Below are 25,891 nucleotides of genomic sequence, written 5' to 3' on the forward strand. Positions count from 1 at the left end.
GGCGCTCCAGAATGCAGATGCCTTTATTAAAGCGATGGATGGGTGTTTTTTATCAAGCATTGACGTGGATCTTGCCCGGAAGGAGGTGCATGGGCTAAGACAAGGGAGGGCCAGCGTCAGGCAGTACCATGCCCGCTTTTTCGCCTTGGTCAGTGCCCTGGAATGGGACAGAGATTCGGCCCCTGTAAGAGACCTCTTTTGGGAGGGGTTGCACAGCTCGATTAAAGATGAGATCGCGAGGGGGGAGAGACCCCGAACCACCCAGGAGGTCGTTCAGAGGGCACTGGCAGTGGGGGTGAGGCTGGAAGAACGCCCGTGGAGCAGGGACGAAGGGCGTGGAGGGCGCGAACCAGCCAGGGGCCCCTCCTTCCTTCCCAGAGAAGCAGCGCGGGCGCAATCCACGCCTCCGCCAGGAGGAGGAGCCGAACCTATGGAGGTTGGAGGTGCAAGGGCTCAGTCAGCAACCAGAGCCCTAGCACCGGCAGCAGTGAAAGCGAAGCCTCCTAGAGGGAACAGGAAGTGTTACGTCTGTGAGGAGCCAGGGCATATGGCGAAAGAGTGTCCCCAGAGGCTCCACAAGCTCACTGCAGCCTCGGCAATGGTGACTGCAGCAACGCAGCAAGGAGGAACACAGCAGGGAAACGAAGCAGTCTGGCTGGAGGAAGAGGCCCTGGGGCCCAGCCAGACGTGTTAGTGCCGCAGTCCCCAGAGATTTTACAGCCCGTGAACCCCCTCCCGCCCAAACCAGTGGTGAGGCTCACCGCATCTCTCCAGCTGCCCAATGGAATCACCATGGACGTGCCCATCACAGTGGACTCGGGCAGCAACGCGGACTTTATAGGGCAGGACTTTGTCGACAAGCACGCTATACAGTTGCTGCCGGCCACACTGCCCCTGCAGGTTGTCACGGTGGATGGCAGGGAGTTGCTAGGGGGGCAAGTGGTGAAGCAGACGCCGCCAATGGCGATGCGACTTGGGAATCACAAAGAAATCATCAGCTTCAATGTCACTCAACTATCGGATACGCCCATTGTATTGGGAATGAGTTGGCTGGACAAGCACAGCCCAACGCTGGCTTGGTACCAGAGGCAGCTGGTCTTCGGCTCTTCCTTTTGTGCTGAACACTGCATCATGCACCGGCAGGAAGGAGAGGAAGAGGAGTCACAGCTGCTGCTAGGCACGCTGCAAGCGATTCCCCACAAGTACGCAGAATTTTTGGAAGTTTTCTGCGAGAAGGAGGCGGACAGGCTACCCCCTCACAGACCATATGACTGCAAAATTGACCTGCTGCCGGGGGCGGCGCTGCCTAAAGGGAAACTGTATTCCATGTCGGAGGACGAGCTGCAGGAACTCAAAGAGTTCATCAATCATAATTTGGAGCGCGGTTTCATCCGAGAGTCCAAGGCAGCGGGGGGCAGTCCTGTATTCTTTGTTAAAAAGCGAGACACGCCCCAAAAAAGACTGGTCGTGGACTATCGCATTTTAAACAGTGTGACCAAGCCGTCGGACTTCCCCATGCCCCGAATCGACGACCTCCTGGCGAAGGTGCGGAAGGGAAAAGTGTTCACCAAATTAGACCTGCGAGGGGCGTACAACCTCATTCGCATGCGGGAGGGGGATGAGTGGAAGACGGCCATGTTCACGCCACTGGGTACCTACGAATACAGAGTTATGCCTTTTGGACTGCAAAATGGCTCCCACGTTTTTCAAGCTTTCATGCATCACGTGTTGGCGGGACTTCTCTACAAGACGTGCGTCTGTTTCTTAGATGACATCCTGATCTTTTCGGAATCGCAGCAGGAGCATGACAGGCACGTCAAGGAAGTGCTGACCAGACTAAAGCAACATAGGCTCTACGCCAAGCTGGAGAAGTGCCAATTCGACGTGACGGAGGTGGATTTTCTGGGCTACAAGTTGTCTGACAAGGGGCTCGCCATGGACAGCGCCAAGGTTCGAGCGGTATTGGACTGGAAGAGCCCACGCAACCGGAAAGAGGTCCAAAGGTTTGTCGGCTTTGCGAACTTCTATCGCAAGTTTATCAAGGGCTTCGCTATGCAGACAGCGGCCATCACAGACACGCTTAGCTCCAAGAAAAAGAAGTTCGTTTGGACGGAGGAGGCGGAGCAGTCCTTTCAGGCACTCAAGCGTCTCTTCGCGTCGGAAGAGCAGCTGCTTCACGTCAACCCCAGCAGGCCGATGAGGGTGGAGACAGACGCCTCGGACAGAGCCGTGGGGGCGGTCCTGCTGCAAAAGGACCAGCAGGGGGTGTGGCGACCGGGAGCGTTTTACTCCAGGAAGCTCAGCAAGTCCGAGCAGAACTACACCATCTGGGACAGGGAGTTGCTGGCCATTCATGCAGCGTTCAAAGCGTGGCGGCACTTCCTGATCGGCGCCAAGCACACGGTGCAGGTTTGCACGGACCACAAGAATCTGGAGCACTGGCGCACGGCACAGTTCCTAAACCAGAGGCAGATACGCTGGGCTGAGTTTTTTGCGAACTTCGACTTCCGCATAGAGTATGTCCCGGGGGACACTAACATCATGGCAGACGCCCTCTCCCGTAAGCCACAGTATCTGGAGGACGCAACGCCAGCGGCAGCCATGCACATCTTCGCACCAACAGTATGGGCGTGCGCCGCGGCCACCGTGGACCTGGAGGCGGTGCGACGAGCGTTGCAGGATGACTCCTTCGCGCAAGCAAAGATGGCAGAGGTGCAAAGGGGCAAGGCTGTGGCCGACGGTTTCCAGCTACGAGATGGATTGCTCATCCGTAAAGGGGCCATCTACGTGCCGGGAGACGACCTTCGCGCCAAGGTGCTGCAGCAGCTGCACGACGCGCCCACGGCCGGGCACTTTGGCAAGGAGAAGACGGTGGAATTAGTAGCCAGGGATTTCTGGTGGCCTGGAATGAGAGGGGAGGTCGCAGACTACGTGGCAAGGTGTGACACCTGCCAGAGGGCCAAACCAGTGCACAGACCGCCGGCCGGACTGTTGGAACCGCTGCAAACTCCGGTCGAACCTTGGGAAAGGGTGGCTCTGGACTTTGTCACAGATCTGCCCAGCTCGAGGGGCAAGACGGCAGTGCTGGTGGTGGTGGACCTGTTTTCCAAGATGGCCCATTTCATTCCGTGTGCTAAGGTGGCCACGGCGGAGCAAACCGCCAAACTGTTCATAGACCACGGGTTCAAGGTTCACGGTCTGCCACGGTCTATTCTGTCCGACCGCGGGCGGCAGTTCATCTCGAATTTCTGGCAGAAGCTGATGGGCTTCCTGAACGTCAAGATCAACCTGGCGTCGGCGAGACACCCGCAGACCAACGGGCAAGCGGAGCGGGTCAATCCCATCATGCAGCAGTACCTGAGATGCTATGCGAATCAACAGCCTGCGACGTGGGTGGATTACCTGCCGCTTGCCGAGTTCGCCTACAACAACACGAAGCACGTGTCCACGGGGGTCACGCCGTTCTTCGCCAACAACGGGAGGCACCCCAGAACCTTCCCGGGACTGGAAAGAATGGGGGAGGGGGAGCCGCAGACGGCAGATGCGTTCGCGTCGGAGCTGCAGGAAGTCCACGATCAGCTGAGGCGCCACCTGGAGCTGGCCAAACACGCATACAAGGTACAAGCGGACAGACACAGAAGGGTTGGCGAAGAGCTCCACGTGGGAGACTGGGTCTGGTTAGCAGCCCACGCAGTGCCGGCCAGGTCGTTGGCCAAGAAGAAACTAGGGCATAAACAACTGGGGCCCTACCAAGTCGAAGAGCAGGTCAACCCGGTAGCTTTCAGACTGGCACTTCCGGAGGGTTCCAGAATGCATCCGGTGTTCCACAGATCGGTGCTCACTCCCTACAAGGCACCGCACAGGTTCCAGGAACCCGGAACGGCGCCGAGTCCGGTCAGAGACAGAACAGGGCACGCGGGAGTGGCACAGAAGGAGCGCATCAACGAAGTCACGGAGATTTTGGACTCCAGATGGGGGGAAGAGGGGGTAGAATACTTTCTCGCCAAGGAGGGCACCCCGGCCAGTGCGAACAGCTGGGTGCCGGGCTACGCCTTGGACGAACCTCTACTCAAAGACGAGTTTCATGCCCTCTTCCCACATAGACCTATGCCAGCAGACTTTTTCGACGACTGGCTTTTCACGCCCACGCTTTCGGCCAGCACTTTCCGGGGGTTCGACTCGGAAGAGGACCCGACACAAGACGTCCGTTCCCCGGAGGGGTCACCCTCGGGATCTGCATCAGAACCCTCGTATTGGTGGGACGATAGACCAGAGGAGCAGTTCCGCAGAAGGTGGCTGGAAGGCCCAGGACGAGCAACGCCGCCAGGAGGAAGTGAGGGAGAAACGGACATGGACGTTTTCGGGGACGACCCTGGTTTCGAGCACGGCGGCACAGAGATGGAAGCGGAGGTGACCGTCGTCGACGAGAGCAGGGAGGGAGACCCGCGAGACTTCAGATGGAGGCCCGCCACGGGAAGCGAACGATATCCGACGTTCGTCCCTTTGCAACAGCAGCACCCAGCTCCAGCACCGGAAGGAGGGGAGGGGGGAATGGGGGGCTTCGAGGGGGGGATGGATGTCAGGGATTTAGGAGCAGAGGCAAGGCCAAGGGAGGAAACAGAGAGCGAAGGGGAGGAGGCAGAAGAAAAGATGAGTGATGACGACGACCCGAGATCTCCTAGTCTTTCCAGTGAATCAGAGGATTCACAGAAAGGAGCACCAGTGGCCAGGGCAAGGGGGGAGTCTAGGGGGGCACCCCAGGAAGATAGAGCCAGAGGGGACTCAGGGGAGAGCAGTTGGAAATCGGGACCAGCGTCACCGCCAGGGAGCAGGGAAGAAGAAGGGAGCCAGGGGGCAAGCGCTGGCAGCTCACCACAGGAGGGAGGGCATGAGTCAGGAGTGGCCACACCTCCATCGGGGAGCGAAGAAACGGTTAAGAGGAAAGTGGAAGGTTGGGCGCGCGCGCCAAGTTCAAATGCAGAGGAAGGCGGCGCAGTAAGCAGCCCGGAAAGGGAACCAGGTCCTAAAGCCCGGCGCAAGGAGGCAGGAGGGTCCGGGTCAGCGTCAGAAGAATCCAGGAAGGAAGAAACCCCGGGGGGTAGAGGGACCCAGAGGAGGACAGTCAGGCGGAAAAGGTGGAGCAGGGCTAGGATATTAAGTTGGTGCACAAGGGGCGGAGACTCAGACGGAGCTTCGCCGATCTAGCTACTAGACGTAGAGTTGCGCGCAGCAGCGTGAGAATGGAAACTGCAATTCAATAAAGACTTTTACTTAATGATCGCTGGCTAGCGTGATCCTCTGTGAGCTAGGATCTTCAAGCAGCTCTGACACATACCAATTTTATGCAGCAATTCTAACTTCTTGAGATACCAAACCAATGCTCAGAATTTGTAATGCATACAGTATTATTGTTACTTAAAATCTGTATGCAAATATTACTGGAAGCTGCAAACACAAGTTCTGACACAATGTGCTTCCCTTGACCGAGAAAGGAGGAAAAGAAGACTGAACTCGTAATCCATCATTTGTAAGGAATTTCTGAATGGGACTGCTTATAACTGGTGCCCTTTTTACTGAAGTGTACGTAGTTATATTCTGCCATAAATAAAAGAAACATTATGTCCCATCTGGGCACACTCTTTGCATGCTAAGTGAATATTTGGAGTAAATGATGCGTTTTTTTGAAATGAATTTTCCATATTCTCCATCGTTCTGTGCAGAAATGTTCAGGACGTACAGTCATCCATCAGACTAAGCAGAGAAAGTGGAGCATTATTTCATTCCTCAAATTTCTGAGTGCCCACACATCTTTGGTTCTCATGACTTCCTTATTGTTCAGTCATTTATATCAAAGATGTTTTAGGCATTCAGGAAGTGTATTATTATGCTTCACTGCAGAATGCTGGATTCTATAACATCTTTCATTCAAAATGGGTTTCAAAAGAATTTATTGAACACAAAGTTTTTGTTTTTTAAAAATATGGTGTTAGCCACAGCTGTAGTAAAAAGGGGTGGGGTTTTTAAAAAGGATTATATTTATTTACCGTTAAGATTATTTTTAAATCATCTATGCCAGATGCCCAGATTGGACTGCGTATGCGTACCCCTGTGTCCCCCCAGAAAAAAAAAAAACACTGGGTCTGAGATTAAACTGGGGATTAGAGTAATGTGTACATAAGGGCAGTGCTTTTTTATTCTTCTAAAAAAATGTTTAGGGGTACTCTCATTTTCCTACTCATATTGAAATTCTGCCTCTCAATGAGGCCAAACCTAGATTCACAAAATGTTTAGGGGTATGCGTCCCCCTGCATCCCCCCCCCCAGAAAAAAGCACTTCATAAGGGCACCAATGTAGCTCCAAAGCACAGGAACACCATGCCATTTCCCTATGCAGTTCCTGGGTTGTCCCCAAGACTCTCCCTCCAAATACAACCTTTTATTTTCCCTCATATTTGTGATGGCACCTCTTCCACACAAACCAGCAAAAATGCTCAGAAAGAGGCGGACGAACCAACAGATTTGTGGATCTGTGGTGGAACATTATTATAAAACCATTCATAACCATATCAGGTAAAAGCAAATTTGTCCTGCTATGCTAGCTGCTGGCTTGGAAATAAGGAAAATGTTCTAAGTGGCGCTTAAAAAGAAAAAAAGAAAAAGCAAATCCGCCTATGTTCAAACCAGCCAAAATTGCTCCGGTGGCTTTTTTATTCTGGAGTTTGGCAACCATGACATGATCTTCTTGTTAGAAGACCCAAAATGACTGCAGACATCCTGCCCTGACCAGGGAGATCCGGGATACGCTGGCAGAAGTCTAGGAAAAGTGTATCCTTGCTCTACATAGCTGCGCCTTTCCGGTCAAGCCTTGGCTGCCCTGCTTGAAAGGGATTGCATTGAACAGGTACAATAATAAAGAACAGCTTTCCTTCAGTGGCTCCTCTGCAGGAACCTATGAAATGAGGCGAGCCCAACTAGAAGAGAAGAGAATCTTGTTGCTATTAGGAGCTTTGCAGCAGTCAAAGAGAATGCAGTGGCAGTACTAGCAAGAGCTTCACAGACATTGATCAAGCCTTGAACTGGTTATGGCTGTTCATTGTGAGAGGTCTAAGCCAAGCTACAACAGTGCCAAATGAGGATGCAAGACATCAGGGCGCATTACACTAGGAAGGTCAATTCTGTTTGTATTGCAAGCTCAGAATAGTTCTCATGGGTTTATTTTACTTTCTCCCTGGATTTGTCAGCGTTATCTTTTGCCAAGCAAAGACCGTCGTTTCAGAGCTGCTCCTTTGGGCCTGTCACTGACAAAACACTACAAAGACTGATGCAATCACAGAGGTCCATTTCATTCTGCTATCTAGTCCCCTTCTGTTGTCTAGTAATAATGCCATTGCCTTCCATAAAAAGAGAGATAGCGACAGAAAGTATTACAACAGGCTGTGTCCATAATATCTCCTAAACAAATTTGCTCATTGGGTGGTAGGGATATACTGTACTGATTTTGTTTCTTGTTTTTCTACAGTTCCACTGTGATTTTTTAAAATACAAAATTATCAGCATTTTAATGCAAATTCCTCCTACTATGCACATTCATGGATGTGGATAGCATGGGTTTCCATCTTTCTGTTCTGTCCTGGACAAGCCAGAGAAACTCGCTTATGTATGCATCTGTTAAATACAAGAGTAACAAAGTGGATGGGTATTTCTTTCCAAGCAGCCAAGACCTAGCCAGTCCTCATTCACAAGCCAGGAATGGGGCTTGCTGACACCACTGACTGTTCTACAGCACATACAGTCAATTCATAGGCTCCAACTGCCCAGCTGAAATCAAACTTGTGTTGTGCAGAAATTTATTATCTCCATCTTACAGATGGAGACACCAAGGGATTATATGATTTGCCCATATTCACAAAGTGCAGGACCTGGAGTTTAAAACCTAGATATCCTGAACTCTGCTCCCAAATGAGATGGATAATCTTACAGAAGAAGAGAGAGACTCTGTTTTCTGTCTTGTGGAGATAGGATATTTATACACTTCAGAGTTACCATCCTACAGAATTAAAAAACCCCCAGTGTTTTCTTGCTTGGAGACTGCCTAGTTTTACTCCAATTTAGAGCATTTGTTTCTGCAAAATAAAGAAATAAATCACACTTGAAATACAGAATAAAGCTACAATCCTTAAAGAATATTTACAGTATCCCTGTTGGTATCTGTTTCAGATTTGGGACTCAGCTACATCAGTGAAGAAAAAAAAAAACATTTTATATGAGTTATAACACTGTGATACAATGCTCTGTGGAGTCTTGTCTTTTGCCAACAGGATTTCCCTTTATGAAGTTTACAGTGTGTTTAACTGAATCACATTTTTGATGTGTCTAGATCCAGCCTCTGATTGAGCTTATGTATATGTTGTTGTTTTAAGCCTATCTATCTATCTATCTATCTATCTATCTATCTATCTATCATCTATCTATCTATCATCTATCTATCTATCTATCTATCATCTATCTATCTATCTATCTATCTATCTATCTATCTATCTATCTATCTATCTATCATCTCTCGCTTTCTATAGGTTTTTAAACATTGTTTTCATAAATGCACTTGTTTTAACTGTTTTATATATTAAATAATAATAATAATATAAAAATGCACTCACACTTATTTTATATATGTTCGGGGTTATTAGCTAAACTAATAGTGTTAGATCCAAACTTAGCCATCCTTAGAGTAGACCCATTGAAATCAAGGGAGATTCAGTCCCTTTTTATTTCAGTGGGTCTACTCCAAGCACGACTTACAGGACCATCCAAGCCTTGTCTGGGCAGGTGAAGTGTGGTGGAGCAGAGAAGTCACAGTCTAATCCTCAGCTCCATCCTCAGAACACCCCAGAACATTTGGGGGCTTTCTGAAGGCCCAACTTTGGGAATTTCCACCTGCTCATTTGGAGCTCCATGCCAGCAGAGTGATGGTGTCATCTAAGGTTGCCATACACCCCAGAATTTCTGGAAATATGCCAACCCTATGCCGTCACTTCATGGGTACAGCCAGCAGAGCAGGGTGGAGGGAGATCTTGCGTTGGATTGATGATTAAGCTTGGAGCCATTCATTGACTTCATTTCAATTCAATTATCATTTTTAAAATTATTGTTGTTAATACTACTTCTTCATCTACTACTAATAGCAGCACTGATACACAAGCAAAAAAGACAGGTCCCATTTTAACTCTTCCATCAGGAGGACCTAAACGTGCTTAAGGCTGGGGTACTAGCCTCTCTTTTCATAGCAGTAGGTGCTATGGAACCCAGCAGGGCTTTCTTCTTTTAGACATGCACTTAAGGTTTACCCCTTGTTAAAAGCACTTGAAATATATATTATCTGCCTAATTAGATAAATGATAATGAATGCTGATAAATGATAATGTGTGCTTGGTGATTCTCAAAAGGTCATTGTTAGTTTCTTCCATTTATTTGCATCTCCCTTTACCCCAATCCTGATTAACCCCTTATCTAGGTATCCACTGAGCAAATGTTAACAACGTACAGAAGAAGAAGAATAAGAGTTTGGTTTTGATATCCCGCCTTTCACTCCCTTTAAGGAGTCTCAAAGCGGCTAACAATCTCCTTTCCCTTCCTCCCCCACAACAAACACTCTGTGAGGTGAGTGGGGCTGAGAGACTTCAAAGAAGTGTGACTGGCCCAAGGTCACCCAGCAGCTGCATGTGGAGGAGCGGAGATGCGAACCCGGTTCCCCAGATTAAGAGACTACCGCTCTTAACCACTACACCACACTGGTACAGCATGGCGCTATGCAGGTTTGTTCAAAAGTAAGCCTCTGGGGTTGGGTGACTATACATGAATTTCAGTTTCTCATTTTCCCAACCTTGAGTTCAGTTCTTCAGAATTTCCACGTCCGTTTCTGATTCATTTAAAGTCCTCAGGAAAAAATATTCAGCATTTTAGTGCAAATTTCTGCCTGACGTAATAGACACATTTTTGCAAACCAATTTCCCCCTAATACCACACACTTTTGTGTGTTATTCTAATAGATAAAAGCATTTTTATGTACACTTTATTATGCATATTTTTGTATACACTGCTTGGCTGGAGAACACACTTGTGAACACACGGAGAAGTACAAAATTCAAGGGATGGGTGTGTTTCACCCTTTGCTTGGGGAAGTGCAAATGATGTAGGTTCACCTTTAAATGCTAACTGAATTGAATGTCTCTCCCATCCCTACAGTCCCCACTGTCTTCAATGAAACCTATTCTCTGGTAAGGCTTTTAGGACTGCAACTTGAGGTCCACATGTTCAACACGTGTGCCATCCTTTACTGAATTACACAGCGTAGTAAAGGTGAGAGGCACAACGGCTGGCATTTGTTTGTCTATTTTAAAGCACTTGTGGGGGCTGCCTGTCTGGGGGGGAGGCAGAGTGTACATTGGCTTTGTTTCATAGACCAGCAGGGAATGCAAGCCAGTGCCATTAGAGCAGCTGCTGTCAATTTTTTAAAGTGTTAATGTAAATGGAAAATGTTTTTGTTAAACGGTCGGGTCACAGTAACATATCCTATAATGAATGTCTCTCAGGAATTAACTATCCCCAGCTGGTAATTCATACAGCTCATGTATACTCTGTACCATTTTTACAGCATGTTCGGTCTTTGCTAAGTGGTTCACAGCCTTTATTGTATTCAGTCCCAAAGCAATTCCATGAGATGAGTTACTGTTGGTCCCATTTTATAGATGGGGAACTGAAGCTGGCAGATGGTGACCTGCCAAAGGACAGAGAATGGGGGACAAACTAACCATTATGTGCAAAGCTGTGAAACAAAGTCTTGGTATCTTATTTTATTGTTTGAAAGAAAAATGAAAAGCAGATCTCCCTGCTCATTGCTGAGAGTGGTGGTGGGGGATTTTGAGCAGAACAGTGCTTGGTACAGAAAGGGTTAAGCTTCACTGCCTTCCTACTGCTACATTCAAAAGAGCACCCTCCTCAGGCTGCTATTCCATATAAAAATGCAGGTCCTCATTACACACATTGAATACAGGGATGTGGGTGGCGCTGTGGTCTAAACCACTGAGCCTCTTGGGCTTGCCGATCGGAAGGTCGGCTGTTTGAATCCTCACAATGGGGTGAGCTCCCGTTGCTTTATTCCAGCTCCTGCCAACCTAGCTGTTCAAAAGCATGCCAGTGCAAGTTGTTGTTGTTGTTGTTGTTGTTGTTGTTGTTGTTGTTGTTGTTCTTCTTCTTCTTCTTCTTCTTCTTCTTCTTCTTCTTCTTCTTCTTCTTCTTCTTCGGCGATCACTTGTAGCCGAGTAAGATTGTCTTCCATAAACATGGTTTTAACAGTGAGTCCGTAAGTGACTGTGGAGGCCAATTCTGGATCCACACGTCCTTCCACAGTGGGGACATTGGTTTCCGGGCGGGAGTTGATCATGGTGTGGATTTGCCAAGTGTGCCTTCCTCTTAGCACGTTTCTCCTTTGCATCCTGAGTTTGTCTTCAAAGCCCATGACACGTTTGGTAAAGGCTATTCTCCAACTGGAGCACTCATAGGCCAGTGTCTCCCAGTTGTCAGTTGGAAAAAACTACATTTTTTAAGATTTGCCTTGAGACAGTCTTTAAACCTCTTTTGTTGACCACCAGCATTACGCTTTCCATTTTCAAGTCCAGTGCAAGTAGATAAATAGGCACCGCTGTGGTGGAAAGGTAAACAGTGTTTCTGTGTGCTCTGGTTTCCGTCATGGTGTTCCGTTGTGCCAGAAGCTGTTTAGTCATGCTGGCCACGTGACCCGGAAAGCTGTCTGTGGACAAATGACGGCTCCCTCGGCCTGAAAAGCAAGATGAGCACCGCACCCTATAGTTGCCTTTGACTAGACTTAACCATCCAGGGGTCCTTTACCTTTACCTTTTACAGGGCAGGTTTGTAACTGGGGGAGAGACCAACCCTAGAGATTTGCTATCAGCCATTTTAGACAATTCGGAGCTAAAGGAACAGATGGTCTGACTCAGTTTAAGGTCAGCTTCCTGTTGTGCTTGGCCACTGTTAAGAGTCCATTTTCTCAAGAAAAAAACCCTTTTGAAATCAGATCTTTTCTAGGAAGGGTGATTTCAGTTCACAGTTGAAGCAAGCACCTTCTACAACATGAGCCACCAGCCATTATTTTTCATGAGCAAATAATCCACCTGCCAATTCAGGCCACTCAAGTTAATCAATATAAAAATGTATAATAGATCAGAGGTATATCTTACACTTATTAACAGATAAATGAGTTGAGGCAGCTTAATGCGCACCAGCCATGAAGGTGTGGCTTAACAACAACCTATAAATGCCAACAGGTATATAAATATTATAAATAAATAACTATAAACACAATCAGTGTCCAGCTTTTTCATTTAATTAAAACATTTTCCTTATTTTCTTCAATATACTGTTTTTGTTTCTTAACAAATACATGCAATCAATGAGAACAGAATATATGTCATAGTCAGTTTCAAGGACTAAATTCCCCTTAATGCTAACTGACGCTGCACGGGAATTAAGGCTACATCCTTCAGACCATCTTGCATGAGCCCTATTATATTGGGTAAGATTGATTCTAAAGGAGTATTTTCAGGTTTCCAGCTCATACGTTTTCCTTTATAATTATACAGCTTATCTCTTTGTGTGCATCAGGGTTAGCCTTTAAGCAATTCTAATGGCGGCTCTTTGCAAACAGCTCAGAAAGCAACAGGGGCAGCATTTCCACTAAATTCAATGGGCCTTTTAAAACTTCAAGGCCTCTTTCTTTGGCACAGATGATTTCATATAGGTATGCCACTTCAGAGTGGAACAGTGCAACATAATTATTATTATTAAGTCCGTTGCTACTTTCTCTATTTCTCTCATAAAGTTTAATGAGGCCGAACATTTAGCCCTTCAGTGCCCAAACAATGCAAAAATATCATTCTGCCTTTTTAAAATCATTTTTTAAATAAATAAATAAATAAATAAATAAATAAAACCACTGCAAAGGAGTAATGGTGATGCTGGTGATATTTTATTTCTCTTTGGGCGCCGCAAGTGAGTTCACTGCTAAGCAAACTCTGCCGCCGCCACTGAGATGATTCCCAGAGTTAAATTTAGACATGTGGTAAAGATGCTTGCTTGCTGAATTGGGGCTATTTGTGTTGACATTACTAAACAGATCCAATTTTGTGGAGTATCTGCACCAATTTTAACTCTCTCTTTTTTGGTATAAAAATAGAGCCCCTTATAGTTGTTGGTTTTTTTTTTTAAAAAAAGTATAACTCTAAGGTTTTATTTTGCGTGAGTTAGTGTACTTAACTCCTGAATCATAACCAGGTGCTAAACCATTGAGTCTCATCTTGACTTACACACCTTTGTGCCTCAAAATGTATTGAAATGTTAGGCATTTTAAGGCAAACTTTAGGAAGAAGATAAACAGAGAACAATGGGATCTCTGACCAGGTAGGAAAACATCAGCTTTGAACTCAAATTATATGTTGAGTTGGCATCCGTCTGAATCGGGAAACAATGGAAGGGTGCGCCTTTGGGGGTGAGGTCAAACTATTGGCTGGTTGCAGCACCTCCTGTTGCTATAGAGACTGATGTGGGGGAGACATGTTTCGTTGCAGCTGGGGCAGATGAAGGCATCTGGTTGTGCTGCTGCAGATGAACCATGGCATTTCTTCTCTCTGCGCTCCTCTCAGAGGTCATTCCTCCTCTGGTCACTGCTACGGATACACAACTTGACTTCCTGTTGCCAGGCACTACGGTCGTCTGCAAGGGACTTCCACATGGCAAGGGTCATGTTGCCAGCCTTCATGTCATGTTTGCAGACATCTCAGGGTTACAGGTGACACCAGAATTGGGCTACTACTAGCTGTATTACTTACGGATTCTCCCCATCCTGATTAAAGAACCAATAATCCCGACTCCAAAGCTTTTTGTTTGTTTCGTAAGTGAATACAGCATTCATTCTTTCAAATGCTGTGCTTTTTTCCACCATCCTGAGATTGCATTCAGCTGATTTTAGAGAACTTTAGCAAGATGTACAGAGTCTGGGCACTGGAAAATAATGGCTTGCTGCCTCGACAACTTAACAGTAATGCATTCCTATCATTAAACTATGTAACTGGAGTGATATTAATTAGTGAAACCCACATCATAATAATTTCATTTAAGAATATTTGCCACCACAGGTTAATGATGCTTGACATTTTGAGGGCTGTTTTTGACATTACTTGTTAATGGAGCAGGCAGCTTCTATGATTAAATGAACACTATCCACTGGAAAAAATATGACAATAATATTTGTTGCCTGTTTAGGATATTTATCTGTAATATAGGCTTCTTTACGCATACAAAATCTATGGGTTTTGTGATATCCCTAGTGGAAGCCTTTTAAAAATTGTTTATAGATTTTTGTTTGAGATTTTTACAATAAAAGACCTCCTGCCTTTCTCATTTATATTTTTGGTGACATGGGAGATTTGGTAATATATACTGTATAGAAAAAAGAAGAATGGTTATGTCAGGGAACTGACATCGGAGCCAGAGGTGGAGGCAAGGCTCTCAAGTGATGCTGGAGAAGGGCCCAGCAGAGAGAGGCAGCTCATCAGCTGGGGAAGGAAATCAGCGTAACACCAGGGATAAAGGGGGGCAGATGGGGGAATCGGCGAGGGGGCTCCAAGACTCCTCGCCGGAGACCAGCGGGGAGAGCACGGGTCCTCCACTACCCACACACTCCCTGCGCAGAAGACTTCCGTGCAGGGAGAGTAGAAGGAGACTTGGCGTCAAACAGCTTTTATGCTGGAAAAGGTTTAAGAAACGCCCACTGACGGATTCTGCTAGCGACTGAGGCAGCCACGAAGTGAAGGGCTGTCCAGACAGAAAAGGTTTAACAAGGCAACATAGCCAGGAGTGGCGGCAACTTACGCACGAGCAACCCCTATATTCATTACAGGTTATAAAGGAACTATAGTGGGAAGGAAAAAAAGAAAGAAAAAGAAAAGCAAAACATGGTATAGTTCATGATGGGAGGTACCAGAGGGAGATACCCATCTTTTTAGTCCACCCAGATTTCTAAGAAATTCTGCCAAATGTAATGCAATTTCTCTCACCCCTCTTTCCATGTAAAGTATTTGTTCATAAGAGCGACGTGGGTGGTGCTGTGGGTTAAACCACAGAGCCTAGGACTTGCCGATCAGAAGGTCAGCAGTTCGAATCCCCGCGATGGGGTGAGCTCCAGTTGCTCGGTCCCTGATCCTGCCAACCTAGCAGTTCGAAAGCACGTCAAAGTGCAAGTAGATAAATAGGTACCACTCCAGTGGGAAGGTAAACGGCATTTCCGTGCGCTGCTCTGGTTTGCCAGAAGCGGCTTAGTCATGCTGGCCACATGACCCGGAAGCTGTACGCCGGCTCCCTAGGCCAGTAAAGTGAGATGAGTGCCGCAACCCCAGAGTCGTCCGTGACTGGACCTAATGGTCAGGGGTCCCTTTACCTTTACTTATTTGTTCATAAGCTGTGAGGCCTAAGATGTTTTTTACCCATTGGTCGTCATGAGGAATCTAAAAAAATTCCTTCCAGTAGTACCTTAAAGACCAACTAAGTTAGTTCTTGGTATGAGCTTTCGTGTGCATGCACACTTCTTCAGATACACTGAAACAGAAGTTGCCAGATCCTTCTATATAGTGAGAAGGTGGGGAGGGGTGTTACTCAGAAGGGTGGTGGGAATGGGAGATAGGCAGATAGCTGAGAGAGCCTCTTGACGACTCTTAACGACTGTAATAGGTCTTACAGGAAAAGGCAAGGGGTGGGAAGGTGAGAAATGGTTTAGTTATGTATAGTGAGATAAGAATCCAATGTCTTTGTTCAGCCCAGGTCTTTTCATGGTTTTAAGTTTGGTAATGAGTTGTAATTCAGCAGCTTCTCTTTCCAGTCTATTTCTGAAATTCCTTTGTAGTAAAACAGCTACTTTGAGATCTTGTATAGAATGTCCTGGGAGATTGAAGTGTTCTCCTACTGGTTTCTCTGTTCTGTGATTCTTGATGTCAGATTTATGTCCGTTTATTATTATAGAAGGATCTGGCAACTCTGTTTCAGTGTATCTGAAGAAGTGTGCATGCACACGAAAGCTCATACCAAGAACTAACTTAGTTGGTCTTTAAGGTGCTACTGGAAGGAATTTTTTTATTTTGACTATGGCAGACCAACACGGCTACCTATCTACTACTGGAATGAGGAATCTAGAGGCTTTTCTGTTTTCTCCAACTCCCATCAGCCTCATTCAGCATTGCCAATGGCCATGGGAATCCAACAGCATCTGGAGGACACCTGATTGGGGAAATCTGTGTTTGACTAGGAGGATGCTCTGTGAACCCAGGCTCTCTATTGGGTAGACCTGTCCCATTTTAAAATTATGTGTTTTATAGCAGCATGGAGAAATGTAATATGATAGGATTTGTTTAAGATCATATTAATTCTTCTTGTTACTTCTTTCCAGAAATATGCAATGGCAACATAGTCCCAAAAGAGAAATTAGTCTGTAGTGCTCTGATTCTCCAGCAGATAGCATTGGTTCGGATGCCTAAGTGGAAGAGTCATTCAGAGGTCTAGTCTATTCCTTGGAGTATTTCTTGTTGGAAGAGCCTCAGATGAAGGTGCCATGATCACAGCAAGCATAGAATCATAGATTCTCCCCTACAATGCAGAAAACTTGTGACATGATGGTTTAATTTTGACTTAAGCTCCTTATTCCACACACACACACACACACACACACACACACACGCGCGCGGAATGATGGTCAGCCTCCTAGAAGGACCAACTGCTGGTGCAATTCCTATTGCAAGTGGTTGTCTATGCAGTCACCCATCCCACCTACCATCCATACCAGAGATGAAGATTTCTTTTTATGCTGCCCTGGTACACACACTGATGAGAGGCTAATAGTGCTTCATACTACGGCTTTTAATTTTTATTATTCTTGTGTAATCGTCACTCCTTCTCTATGCAATTTCTTCTTCTTTCCTCATGTTTTCTCATAAAAAGTGTGCAGAAAGAGAAAATGATGGTAAGACAATTGGCCAGGCATGCCGTTCCACCAGGGCACAACAATTGAAAACCAAAGGAATGTACGCAAACAGTTCTCCACATGACAAAACGTGCCTTGACATGTACCACTTCAAGCTGCAAGAGTAGATAATGCACAGTCAAATTCCCAGCAACAAAGGGTGGGGGGAAATCCCTACTCATAGCAAACTAGGGTATCAGGAAGAAGGCTACAGTTGTGCACTTGACTTCTTTCTGACTTTCTAACTTTCCAAGTTTTCAATGTATGTGCAGAGAGGTCTGCTGGTTTGATTTTAATAGATGGGAGAACATTCACTACCTGCAGTCCCAAGTAGTAATGGCCAGGAATATTTTATGCTCTCTGCCTCAAGAAAGGTGTTTTGTTTTTTAGTCTAGGGCTCTCTCAAGGATTCTGTGCTGTTGGTCTCAAGCCTGCGTTTGTGGCCAGACAGAAGCAGCATACCCTCCAACATTTCTCCAATGAAAATAGGGACGTCCCAGTCCATAATGATAATTTTACTATTTATACTCCACACATCTTACTGGGTTGCCCCAGTCACTCTGGACAGCTTCCAACATATTAAAAACAACAACATTAAAGATTTTAAAAAACTTCCCTATGGAGGATTGCTTTCAGACAGCTTTGGAGTCAGATAACTCCATACCTTCCGACAATTATTCAATGAAAATAGGGACATCCTAAGGAAAAGCGGAACATTCCAGGATCAAATCAGAAACTGGGACGGCTTCTCTAAATCAGGGTTGTTCCTGGAAAATAGGAGCACTTGGAAGGTCTGAAGCAATTGACAGACCAATTTAGAGTGGTACCTCGGGTTACATATGCTTTAGGTTACATACGCTTCAGGTTACAGACTCTGCTAACCCAGAAATATTACCTCAGGTTAAGAACTTTGCTTCAGGATGAGAACAGAAATCATGCTCTGGCAGCAGGAGGCCCCATTAGCTAAAGTGGTGCTTCAGGTTAAGAACAGTTTCAGGTTAAGAACTGACCTCCGGAATGAATTAAGTACCGTATTTTTCGCTCTATAAGACGCACCAGACCATAAGATACACCTAGTTTTGGGAGGAGGAAAACAAAAAAAAAAATATTCTGAATCTCAGAAGCCAGAACAAGAGGGATTGCTGCGCAGCGAAATCAGCGATCCCTCTTGCTGGGATAGCTGTGCAGCCTGCATTCGCTCCATAAGACGCACACACATTTCCCCTTACTTTTTAGGAGGGGAAAAGTGAGTCTTATAGAGCAAAAAATACGGTACTTAGCCTGAGGTACCACTGTATTGGATGTAAATGTAATAGTGATTTTACTTGGAAGTAACTAATAGTTAAAATAAGAAACTATATCCTAAGGCACTACAACTCCCATCAGCCTCAGCCAGCACATTGCTGAGGCTGATGGGAGTTGTAGTCCAAAAATATGGAGAGCACCAAGGTTGGGAAGGCTATCCAAAGAAACCGAGGCTGGGTGTCAACTTGTAGCGGAATGGAAGAGGAATCAGGTAAACTGGTAGAATAGACTACAATTTTTTAGTCTTGAAGGTGGAAGCTACCATTTTTAAAGCTCCCCAGTAAGAAAACCCTCTGCAAGTAAAAAGCCTGGGAGAGAGCAAGAGTGTGCTGGCTTTCTATTTGCAGGGGAAGAGAGTTTGTGTTTTTTTAATGTAGGGGGGATGTCTGAAGTAATGGAATCTGTTCTACTTCCTTGGCCTTCTAGCACCTCCTTCTGTGCAGACGAAGCCAAGGGACTTGGGAGCCTCAACTCTTGGCCTTCTTCTGAGTGCACCACAGAATAGCCTTCCTCATTCCATTTAAAAATAAAAATAAAAAGTAGCCAGCGACTTCCTTTACCAGAATCAAATAATAATAATTATTCCACTAAAGGGCAGAGGCTTTTCTTTGAGGGAATGTGTAATACTAGCTGGGTAAGGAGATGTAAAGCAAACATGTTGGTCGGACCTCACTAGCAGAAAAGGAAAACAAACGTTCTTGAGGGTTTGCTCATTTTGATTATTGATGGGAACTGTCAAGCAGAAGCTCTCAACAAGCTGCTCATATTGTCTATACAATTATTTTACTTTGCCTGAAGGGCAGCTCATTTATTCATCCAGTGTGTGTGTGTGTGTGTGTGTGTGTGTGTGTGTGTACGTGTGTGTGTGTGTGTATGCGCGCGCACACACACATTTTTGTTATCTGGCAAGAGACTTGTTCAACTCTACACATTTAAACATGTTCGAGGAAAAGAAAAGCTACACAGTGAAGTAAGAATGTTTCTTCAAGGTCATGCTTGCTCACATTTAGGGCCTAACTAGATGTAAAGTAAGGTGTGCAGGAAGCTGGCATATGCCAAGTCTGACCTCCATTTAGCTCAGTACTGTCGACACGGATTGGCAGTGTCTCTCCAAGGTTTCAGGCATATCCTGAAGATGCCAGGGACTGAACCCAGAATTTCTTTTTTATTACAACAGGCTAATATGGTTACTCTTCTTGAAAGCAGGTGAAGTAATTCCTTTCAGATTTTAACATGTATGCACGCATACATACACAAGGCAGGATTACAGTGGTACCTCGAGTTAAGTATTTAATTCTTTCCAGAGGTCCGTACTTAACCTGAAACTGTTCTTAACCTGAAGCACCACTTTAGCTAATGGGGCCTCCTGCTGCTGCCGCGCTGCTGGAGCACGATTTCTGTTCTCAACCTGAAGCAACGTTCTTAACCTGAAGTTTCTGGGTTAGCGGAGTTTGTAACCTGAAGCGTATGTAACCTGAGGTACCACTGTATATGTGTTGTTCTAAGACATCTGGGGTGTGTGCGTGGAGGCTTCTTTTATCCAAGCCATACAACTAGGAAAAATGTTTAAAAACAAAAAGGAGTGGTTTTTAAGCAACATATTTCCCATTCTAGTTCTTTTGAAATTATACAGAAAGGTGGGGTGGGGATGGTGGAAAGAGAAAGGAAGAAAGAAACAGGAACAAACGGGCTCCAGCGAAGGGAATGAAAGAATTGTGGGCTTCTCATTCTGCAAGCGGCCCCACAGCCACAGATTGCCCATCTACACTATATAGAAAACATAACAATATATATTTCAACAGTTAACATACTTTGCCTCATCTGAATGCCTGAGGGCTTTGGTAATTGAATTGGGAAGTAGGTGATATTGACAAGAGTGTTGCCTTCCATTGTGATAGATGTTGTGAGTTCGGCTATCTATCGTCTCTGAGCTACCATACTCAACCTGTTCTAAGATGCAGCCAATGCTATTCCTACTCACAGTAGACCTATTAAATATAATGGTCATGGCTAAATTAAGTCTTTTAATTTCAATGGCTCTACTCTTGAGCATGTCTTATTTGGATACAATTCAGCGTCACAAATATTAACACTCGGAGCTCTTCAGCTTCTATGGAATGTGATTGTCTTAAATGAAGGCTGCAAGAGGCCAACAGGACACATGAGAGATAATATATTCAGCCCTCTTCCCTTCAGCATTTAGAGCACATCCAGCCAATAGGGGTTGCCTGATGAATTTTTAACCACTTCTTTCAACATGTGCCTTGGATTTTGTTGCATTCTTGATTTTATCTCAGGAATGTTTCCCATCAATAATTATGAACCAACCTTCCTGTTTCTTCTTCTTTCTCTTCAGAGAAACTGCTTTTTTTATATTGGGTTGGGCAGGCAAGGTGGTTAGTTTTTGTTCCAAAATCAGGTCTGACTCATCCAGGTGTGTTTCATTGCCAGGTTTGTTCACTTGATTACTTCCCGGGAGAAACGTGGTTCTTTTGCACGTATTGCTGAGGATCATCACTGAGAGCGGTGCAGGGAGCTTTGCAGCCTCTCATCCGCCACTAAGACTTGCAGGTTAGTTTCTTTTGCTTTCTTGATGGGAGAACGTAGCAATCGTGGAAAGAGCTAGCACAACAGATTCATAAAACCCACTGAAGACGGACAGCAACAGTTATGAGCATGGTGCTGATAATACACCATATAACACCGGTCCTGAAAGATCTACATTGGCTCCCAGTACGTTTCCAAGCACAATTCAAAGTGTTGGTGCTGACCTTTAAAGCCCTAAATGGCCTCAACCCAGTATACCTGAAGAAGCGTCTCCACCCCCACCGTTCAGCCTGGACACTGAGGTCCAGCTCCGAGTGCCTTCTGGCGATTCCCTCACTGCAAGAAGTGAGGTTACAGGGAACCAGACAGAGGGCCTTCTCGGTAGTGGCACCCGCCCTGTGGAACGCCCTCCCATCAGATGTCAAGGAAATAAACAACTACCTGACTTTTAGAAGACATCTGAAGGCAGCCCTGTTTAGGGAAGTGTTTAATGTTTGAAGTTTTATTGTATTTTTAATATTTTGTTGGGAGCTGCCCAGAGTGGCTGGGGAAACCAAGCCAGATGGGCAGGGTATAAACAAACAAACAAACAAACAAACAAACAAATAAATATGCCAAGGTTGCACGTGCGATCTTCATATGGGACAGCTGCATATTCCTGCATTGCAGGGGGTTGGACTATATGGTCTTCAGTGTCCTTTCCAAATCTATGATTCAATGAGGTTAGGATAGCACTGAAGTACAATCGTTCTTCATATGCTCCACCCTTTCTTGCATAATAATGTGGTTTATCTGCAAAAGTGACAACGTACAGTTTTGCAGCTAAGATTCTCCAGAATAAGATGTCACCTGAAAAAGCATCTCAACCCCACCCCTTTCCCCTTGTTCCTTCTGTACAGAGCTTTCATCAGTTGCTGTGGAACAACAGCAGGAGAGGGCTGCTGTGCTCCTCTCTTCCCTGTGGGTTCCCCCAAGGCAACTGGTTGGTCACTGTGGGGAAAAGAAGGTTGGACTAGATGGGCCTTTGGTCTGATCTAGCAGGACTCTTCTTCTGTTTTTCTAGGGTTGTTCTTTTGGCTGAATGAGCGCTAGTGCTAGAGGCTGCTTTTTCTAGCCCTGTGCCAAACACATATTTGGCAAGACGCTGCAAATCTCAAACCAGAGACTCTGGTGGAATCTACACACATGTTAAAAAAAAACGTTCAAAATGCTTTAAAAAAAAATCATTTTGAAAAATGCATTGAATTTGCTATAGCTCACAATTGTATATTGCACTTAACAACACATTCAAAACGTTTTATTTGCAGCTGTATAGCTGAGTCCCCTGGCAGAGGGATGTAGGTGCCTTACTCTTTGCACAGGTGGTCTGACAGAAAGAGAGGAGGATCTGCTGGTCTTCCTCTTCTGTGCTTCAGTTCCACTACTGTAGGTGGTCAAAGGGTGGTATTGCGGCTGCCTGCTTTGCTGGAGCTGTGCGAGAGAAAGAGCCCATTGGTTCCACTTGATGCTATATAGTCTCTGGCTGTAGCCTGGTTCCTCATTCTAAGTATTGCTCATGTCCCGAGTAGCCCTCAGGTTGCCTTTCTGCAGCAGTTGCTCCCATCTTGGCTACCAGCTTGCTTTCGTCAGGCAGGCAGCCCCTGACAGTTGTTTCCCCCATTTGTGCTGTAACATTGACCCCAAACGTTCTCAGTAGCATTCTCTTTTCCCTTATCCAGATAGCTCATTTTTTGAAGTGCACGTCTAGATGAAAAATTGTGGCCCATGCGTACCTGAAAAAAATATCCTGCAAGTTTTGCAAAAACAACAAACAAACAAACAAACAACCCAGTCCAATGCCAGGGTGTGACCTTGCAAACCTAATGATCTGCTAGGAACATGGAAACTGCTATTAAGGGGAGAAATCTTCAGAAGTATTAGAAAGGTATGTTCCGTAAGCATGGGCATTTAGCGGTGCAAAGCCATAATACAACTAGGTTTTAGATACTGGCAGGTGAGTGTCAGAGGCAAGGAAAAGGACATTGTGCCATCTTAAGTCAATGTAGGCCATGAGGCAACTTACCTGTCAAACATAATAACAAAATGCTCCAGATCTAAGCCTCTGCATGTCAGGATAGAAAACAAATCAATCCACAGAAATACCATCTAATGGATAGCATTGCTCAACAGCAGGAAGGCTCTAAATATGAGATGGTTGGGACTGGGACTCTAGAAAGCTGCCTTATACTTGGCCAGTCTATCTGCAAATCCTCAGGCCAGAATGATCTACTCCAGGGATGAGAAACCTATGGGCATCCGGCTGTTGCTGAACTACAGCTCCCAGTGTCCCAGACTATTGGTAGTTTGGGGCGATGAAAGTTGTAGTTCAAAAACCTCTGGAGGACCACTGGTTCCTGATCACTGGCTTCCTCTGGCTCTCCAGGATCTTGGACTGGTATTCGCCATCACCCATTAACTCATCCCTTTTAGTTGCAGATGCCAGGGACTGAGCCTGGGACCTTCTGCATGCAGCACATGTGTCATTGAAATACAGTCCTTCTAAACAGAGATGGCATGAACATGTTCCCATGATTCAGTTGCCTGAAAGGCTCCTGCTGCTCACATCTTCCTGTTATAGAACTAAAGATTCATACTTACTGTGTGTATGAAACGCATGGGGAAGGTCTTTCACCTGATGATGTTGCTTATGTCCATAGAAGAGGCCCATAGAAGCAATGCTTCCTTGGCAGAATCTCACTACACTTAAAAAGTTACAGAACAACAGAAGCAGATTATTTAGGACAGGGGTGGCTAACCTGGTGTCCTCCAGGTTAGTTGTTGCTGGACTACAATTCCCATCATACTTGACCATCAGCCAGGCTGGTCGGGGCTCATGGGAATTGGAGAGTGCAACTTAAATTGTGTAACTAATGTCTCAGTGACTGGATAAGGTGACCTGCCAAAATATCTCCCTCAAACAGGCCAAGAGTCCACACGAATCAGATGTGAAAATTGTAATGAAAACCTGCCTTGCCTGGGCATTTCCCTTCAAGATAGCTGATTTCTCTACTTCTCCATCATGTCCAAGTGGAGAGGTCACATCTCCCCTCAAATAAACAAACTGAGGAAAGCTTGCCTTCTAGCTAGGAAGCTGGAGAACTTTGACAGTAGTTAACATTTTGACAGTTTCCCCTCTCCCAAAGTATTAAGCTCACTTCCCTGAAGCTTTTTCTCTTTGCAACTGGCTGACCCAGAGGCCTGTCCCTCAAAGTGATCTTCACACAAAAGATTATGGATATTGAAATGTTCCCTGTATTCCTTTGTCCCTTATCCTACAACCAACTCCGAGGCAGCCAATGTTAGAGATAACCATAAGAGTAACTTTAGATTGCCTTGTGTACGGTTACAGAGGTCAACATTCTGGCCTAGTGTTTTTTTTCTTCCCTTTTTGATAGTGCCTACTCACTGTTCTCTCTCACTTTCTTTTTTTTCTTTAGCACTTCACTTAAATAGGCTGTTTAATTGTAGTTTGGGGCTGATTATCCCCCCACACACACACCTTACTTAGACCTTGTGAACTATGCTATTGCTCCAAAGTGCCTGGGAGATTAGGAGGACTGATGGGCTGAAATGACTACGCATGATTTCAGCTAGCAATCCTCCTACTCCTAAAATTGGGTGGTGGCAAGAAGAGAGAAGTGGAATGGTTCATCCATTGATGGTGAGGTGCCCTACAGGGATGCGGGTGGCGCTGTGGTCTAAACCACAGAGCCTAGGGCTTGCCGATCAGAAGGTCGGCAGTTTGAATCCCCACAACGGGGTGAGCTCCCATTGCTGAGTCCCTGCTCCTGCCAACTAGCAGTTCGAAAGCACGTCAAAGTGCAAGTAGATAAATAGGTACCACTCCAGCAGGAAGGTAAACGCTGTTTCCGTGCACTGCTCTGGTTTGCCAGAAGCGGCTCAGTCATGCTGGCCACATGACCTGGAAGCTGTATGCCGGCTCCCTCGGCCAGTAAAGCGAGATGAGCGCCGCAACCCCAGAGTCGTCCGCGACTGGACCTAACAGTCAGGAGTCCCTTTACCTTTACCTTTTACCCTACAGAGCTGGTGCAGGAGTGCAGCTTTGCAGTCCACGCTATAGGTGTGTGTTCTTAATGGATACTGGCAGGCTTTTGCCTAAGCGCTAAGAAGACATCAACAGCCTGCAGCATGTGCTGAGAGTTGCTCCAGCTGAGTGTTGTTTCGGCACATGTATGTGAATTGCAGTGGAGTTGATCGATGTTTCCTTAAGGGAAAATTATGCCAAATGCTTGAGGTGAGTAATTGTCTGGGTCAATCCCAAGAAACATCAGCGGTATGCTAATGATTGGCATTAGGCAGCCTATTTGCAATTCTCTGTTCCTCGCCAAAGGTATCAAGGAAACACAGATGAACAAATTCCATTACGTGATCTTTGACAATACCATAGGCACCTGTATATTTGAACTCCAGCAGTATCTTAGACTCCTGTGTGTTCACTTGTTTATTTGAGTTTTTAACCTGCACCATCCTGAAGTCTCTGGTTGGGTAGCAACGCTGAAACAACATTGCTCCAAAACCAGTAAATAAAATTCCCACGAGAGAGACTGAAGCACTAAATTGATTTGAAATGGTTGCATATCTACTTAACCCTTGCTATTAAAAGATAGTCCAAACATGACCATGCTTCCAGAAAATGTCTTCTGGGAAACAGAGTTCTTCAACTGTAGGACAGCCAACTGCTGAGGACACCTCTTGATACTTTCACAATTTGTTTGACACATTGGCCAATAAGACCTTGGCTGAGTTTAAAGATTTGAGGATGGATGTAAGGGAGGAGAAGGTTGGCTTCAAGGTTTGTCAAATTCAAGGTGGATTTTTTATCTCCTGAAACATTTCCTCCAAATAGGCAGAAATTCAACGTCTGCAGAATCTCCCCATCACTGTATCTCCTTGCTGGGGA

General features: G+C 45.8%; 1 long non-coding RNA gene across 2 annotated transcripts in view; it reads left to right on the forward strand.

Moving 5' to 3' along the window:
• Positions 1 to 22,178, forward strand: part of LOC308576021 — a 36,256-nt gene extending 14,078 nt beyond the window's left edge. Inside the window, exons 1-3 of one of the 2 annotated variants that reach the window (XR_014003002.1) lie at positions 18,524 to 18,595; positions 20,836 to 20,955; positions 21,831 to 22,178. This is a non-coding gene — a long non-coding RNA (uncharacterized lncRNA). Of the gene's footprint in view, positions 1 to 18,523; positions 18,596 to 20,835; positions 20,956 to 21,830 lie in introns of those variants that run through there. The other variant, XR_014003001.1, reaches the window with a different exon arrangement.
• Positions 22,179 to 25,891: the final 3,713 nt, after the last annotated feature.

The sequence above is a fragment of the Podarcis bocagei genome (assembly GCF_964188305.1).
Source record: "Podarcis bocagei genome assembly, chromosome: 1".
NCBI lineage: Eukaryota > Metazoa > Chordata > Lepidosauria > Squamata > Lacertidae > Podarcis > Podarcis bocagei.